The sequence below is a fragment of the Salvelinus alpinus genome, chromosome 3 (assembly GCF_045679555.1).
Source record: "Salvelinus alpinus chromosome 3, SLU_Salpinus.1, whole genome shotgun sequence".
Taxonomy (NCBI): Eukaryota; Metazoa; Chordata; class Actinopteri; order Salmoniformes; family Salmonidae; genus Salvelinus; species Salvelinus alpinus.
The window spans coordinates 75,715,015-75,721,116 of record NC_092088.1 but is presented as its reverse complement, the minus strand read 5'-3'; positions in this window follow the sequence as shown (position 1 = coordinate 75,721,116).

Below are 6,102 nucleotides of genomic sequence, written 5' to 3'. Positions count from 1 at the left end.
CCGTTGATCTATGTGTGTGCGTGCACATGGGCGGAGTGGGATTTTTGGAGTAGCAGATACCTATTGGTAACACAATATCCTGGCAGCCCCACTCCCATTCACAGGGAGCTTAAACAAAAGTTTTTATATTTTTGTATTTTAATTTTGTGTTAACAAGGAAGAGTCGCCTTCCCTTGGTAGTAGTAGCTTGCTGGTAGCCTGACTAAAAACATAGCAAGCTATAGCTAGCCTTTCTAGCTTCCCAAACCTCCATGTGAAATAATCAGCCGGCAAATATTCTTCTCCTTGCCGGCATAACCTAAAACATTATCCCAGTTTGATATGCTGCTTGTGTATTCATTTCCATATCAGCTAAAAATAGAACGTCATGGAGAGCAAAGCACATGTCTAGCTAGTTGGCTACAGCTACCATTTCACTATAGCCTACAATCACTAGTTATTACCTCTAAAAAAAATTGCTTTTTGGGTGGATTCTTGGGTTTTGTTGTTGCCTTCTCATTTGTTGTGAAAGCAAAAGAAGAGTCGTGTCTTGTCTTCGCTTGCTAGCAAGTTGGCTAAACACTGCAAGCTAGCCTTTTAGCTTCTGACATTTTCACATTAAATAATCAGATTTATTTTTTAAATAATATGCCCTGGCAAATATTCTTATATTTGCCAGTGTAACCTACAACATTATCCTAATATAACCTACAACATTATCCTAGTGTAACCTACAACATTATCCTAGTGTAACCTACAACATTATCATAATTTGAAATGCTGCTTCAATGTATTGCTCCCATATCAGCTAAAAATAGAATGTCATAATTTTAGTCAGGGAGAAAAAAAAGCACATGGCTATCTGTTTTAGCCTATAACAACATTATCACTTCTAAACAAAATCATTTTGGGGGGGATTCTATAAGGCTACAATGTTGCTTGGTTTATTGTTAGAACAGTCCCTGAGATTAGATTTGTTTATTAATGCAAAATAGGCTGTTTATTTAATGCCATGCTAAACCAAGACAGCAATTTGGAAGTTGAATTGATTTTGTGAAGTTGATTAGATTCCCACATACCATGTGAAATAATCAGATGTATAATTAAATAATATGCCCTTGCAAATATTCTTATACTTACCGGTGTAACCTACAACAACTTATCCCAGTTTGTTATGTTGCGTCAATGTATTGCTCCCATATTCGCTAAAAATAGAATGTCATCTTTGTTTTGGTCATGGAGAGAAAGCACATACAGTAACTTGCAAAAGTATTCAGACCACTTTCATTTCTTCACATTTTATTGTGTTACAAAGTGGGATTAACATTTATTTAATTGTATATATTTTTTAAATTATTTATAACTAAAATATAGTCGTTGCGTAAGTATTCAGCTCCTTTGTTTAGGCAAGCCTAAATTATTTCAGGAGTACAATTTGGCTTAACAAATCACATAATAAATTACATGGACTCACTCAGTGTGAAATATAGGGATTGACATGATTTTTGAATGACTAACCCTTCCTCTGTCACCCATACATAACATTTGTAAGGTCCCCCAGTCAAGTATTGAATTTCAAGCACAGATTCAACTACAAAGACCAGGGATTTTTTCGAAAGCTTCAGGTAGCCTAGTGGGGCGGCAGGTGGCCTAGAGTTTGATGGATCGAATCCCCGAGCTGACAACCCACTGTTCCCCGGTAGGCCGTCACTGTAAATAAGAATTTGTTCTTAATTGACTTGCTTAGTTACATTTTTAATTTATAAAAAATAATGGCAGAGATGGGTAACAATAACAAATCAGACATTGAATATCTCACTAAGCATGGTCAAGTTGATAAGTATGCTGTTGATTATATATTAAACCACCCAGACACATCAAAGATACAGTTGTCCTTCTGAACTGAGCTGCATGACAGGAATAAAACTTCTCATACCATGAGGCCATTGGTGATTTTAAAACAGCTACAGAGTTCAATGTCTGTGATGGTAGAACACTAAGGATGGATCAACAACATTGTAGTGACTACACAATAATGACCTAAACGACAGAGTGAAAAGAAGAATACACATTTACAGAATACAAATACTCCAAAACTTGCATCTTGTATGCAACAAGACAGTAAAGTAATACTGCAACAAAAAAAAAGCAAAGGAATACACTTTTTGGCCTTAATGCAAAGCCTTATGTTTGGGGCAAATCCAACAAAACACCACTGAGTAACTGCCTCCTTATTTTCAAACATGGTGGTGGCTGCATCATGGTATGTATGCTATGCTTGACATCGGCAAATACTGGGGAGTTTATCAGTATAAAAATATATGGGATTTGCACAGGCAAAAGCCCAGAGGAAAACCTGCTTCTGTCTGTTTTCCACCAGAGACTGGGAAAGGTATTCACATTTCAGAAGGACAATAACCTAAAACACAAGGCCAAATCTACACTGGAGTTGTTTACTAAGACAGTTAATTTTCTCGAGTGGCCAAGTTACATTTTTGATTTGAATCTGCTTGAAAATCTATGGCAAGACTTGAAAATCGCTGTCTAGTCATGATCCCCAACATCTTGACAGAGTTTGAATAATTTTGAAACGAATAATGGGTAAATATTGCACAATCCAGGTATGGAAAGCTCTTATAGACTTACCCAAGATAACTCACTGCTGTAATCGATGCCAAAAGTGTTTCTAACATGTATTGACTCAGGGAGCTGAAAACTTATGCAATGACTATATTTTCGTTATGTCATTTGAATAATTTTTTCATATAGTTTTTTTATTACACTTTGACATTATTTTGTGTAGATTGTTGACAAAAATGTATAAATTAAATCAAGTTTAACCCCACTTTGTAACACAATAAAATGTGGAAAAATCCAAGGGGTCTGAATACCTCTGCAAGGCACTGTATTTCGCAGCTGTTTTTACCAGTAGCCTGGAATCACTAATTATTACTTATAAACAAAATACATTGCGGAAGGGATTCTAATAAGGCTACAATGCTGTTTGGTTTATTGTTTGAACATTCGCTGAGATTATATTTGCTTATCAATGCAAAATAGGCTACTTTGATGCATAGCGTTAAGATCAGATCAAGGAACAAAGCAAGCTTCATTGCCTGCACAACACTGCCCCCACCGTTACGGAAGGTAAGATACAGTGCTTTACAATTTTCATGTGACACGGGAAAAGTCGAATTTCGAAGCGCACTAGGAGCAGAACATTTTGTGACAAAAAACGACATTGTGACACTGCGCTATATGCTTTCTCGCTCCGTTTGCGTATTCTTTGTAGATCCCTTTATCTGCAAAAAAACACGCATATGTGTTATCTCCAACAGTAAGACCTCCACCCATTATTGACTCCAAATGAAGCTCAAAAAGGAGAACTCTCGAACTTCATTCTTGCCATGATAAACATGCCTACGTGTTCATTTTTTAAACTGAAAGGACATTAATTTAATAAATGTGGCAATAATCTAAATTTAAATCAGTGATGAATAAAACATTTGCCAAAAGGAGACACAAATGATAACATAGTTATTTACAGCTTCAGATGGTATATGTTTACATACGTAATGGGCCTCACATAGGCCCGATGTGCCTCACGTAGGCCTAGTTGCGCTATAATATATTGGCACCCTTGCACGATTCACTATTTATTTTCAAATAAGTTCACGTTGAAAAAACTTTTGGTGTTCACGTATGTATTTGTTTGATTTACAACAGCACAGGACAACAACAAAAAATAGTTGCCATTGAGATTTTCACTTCAAGTAAAAAAGAATGGCCTGGACTAGGTGATTCTCCTTTACTGTATAAATTCTCAACTGTGGTAAATTGCAGAGGCATATAGGGTAAAAATAGCCATTCACCCAGAACATTATGGTCCATTCCACTACATTGTAAAGTGCAAGGGTGCCAATATATTAAAGAGCAACTGTATGCAGCTGCAGGATAATCAAAACATTACGCAATGATAGTCCACTTTGAAACGTCACCTTTACGCACTGTGCCATTTGACTTTCTACCTGGGGCATTGAGTGCCCATGTGCCACAATGATGTCAATAATGACTTGTTTAGTAAAAACCAAATTAAAATACATTTTAATACACTTTATACTTAATTTTGCCAACAAAAAATGATATCCATCTGTTGTCAATTAGAAATGTATGGTCCACCGCAGACGGTTTAGTTTATATCAAATCAGTATTGTTGGCAACTCTGTCACTACTGAACGACAGAACATAATACAGCTGAACAAGTAACGATTTCCTCCACATTATAGTGTTAATCACACAAGAGAAATCATGAGGGTTTTTGTCATGTTTTATTACAAGATAAAAACACACGAATAAAATATGTATACTAAATTAATGAAACAGCAACATTTGGTTTCTATTAATCTCCTTATCTGTATTTCTCTGCCAGGACGGCTGCAAAGGCCGAGAGGTACTTGTCCATGGCTGCGTGCGCGACAGGACTGAACTCATCACCCATGTGAGCCGCCAAAGTCACGAAAATACAGTGACAAAGAAGCTGTGCGAAAAATAACAAAACACAAAGGAACAAATAACCAACGGCATGATGTAGGCCTGTGATTGAGCTATAAGAAGGAGGAGGAGCTATGGGCTGCATATTAACATTTTGGCTCAACATGTGAAAACAGTTATTTTTATGTAAGGGAAGTACTGAAATTGTATGTATGTTGGTTTTAAGGTAAGTGGTATGCTGTTCAGCTAAAATAGTGTACAAATGTTGAATCAAAAACAATATGATTACATTTGACATGATCAATTAGTCCTGAAGTTTTCAATATGACCCGTACTGGAATTTGAACTCACAAACTCTGGATTTGGGGTACGCTGATCTTTCTACTGCATCATTAAGTCTGTAGCATTCTCAGAAGTCCCCTAACCATTCATGACCTATAATAGACCTCTCCACTTAGTAAAGGAGTACCATCTGACTGCTATTTTACTTATCAGTTCATCTGACTATTCTCTCATCAATGCTTAAATTGACTTATCTCATCAATTTGAGTGTTTTCTGTATAGTTGTCTAATGTTGGAGGGGCATATTATTCTGGTTTAATGATACTCCTGAGTCACTATTATACGAAGCTGAGATTTACTTTGAAGTCGAAAGTGTAGGAATACAGGTGAATTTATGGTGGCGTTGCAGGAAAATCGGAATGCTGTGAACCAAGAGTTTGAGAGTTCAAATCCTAGATGAGGACATGTTGAATAATAATTACTGTAGAAATGAACATACACAAAGTAATCATGGGTGTCAAATATGTAAATGTAATATCTAATATCTGCTGGAACAGTACATCAAAAGAAATAGGGGAGGCACCTTAAAGTTGCAGGGGTCTATTCTCAGTTGGTAGGCATGCAGTGTTTGGAGCGGTGCCAGGGTGACCATCATGGAACTGATGTCTTTGGAACACTCTGCTATTGCCAGAACGATCTTCTTCCCGTGGGACAGCAACTGCGGGACTGGGGTCCGATGTCCAGGTGGGTGAAGTATTTTATTTATTTATTTCACCGTTATTTAACCAGGTAGGCAAGTTTAAAACAAGTTCTCATTTACAACTGCGACCTGGCCAAGATAAAGCAAAGCAGTTCGACACATACAACAACACAGAGTTACACATGGATTAAACAAACATACTGTCAATAATACAGTAGAAAAACAAGTCTATATACAATGTGTGCAAATGAGGTAAGATAAGGGAGGTAAGGCAATAAATAGGCCACGGTGGCAAAGTAAATACAATATAGCAATTAAACACTGGAATGGTAGATGTGCAGTAGATGAATGTGCAAAGTAGAAATACTGGGGTGCAAAGGAGCAAGATAAATAAATAAATACAGTAGGGGATGCGGTAGTTGTTTGGGCTATTTACAGATGGGCTATGCACAGGTGCAGTGATCTGTGAGCTGCTCTGACAGCTGATGCTTAAAGCTAGTGAGGGAGATAAGTGTCTCCAGGTTCAGTGATTTTTGTAGTTCGTTCCAGTCATTTGCAGCAGAGAACTGGAAGGAGAGGCGGCCAAAGGAGGAATTGGCTTTGGGGGTGACCAGTGAGATACACCTGCTGTAAGTATGTCTTTGTCCCGG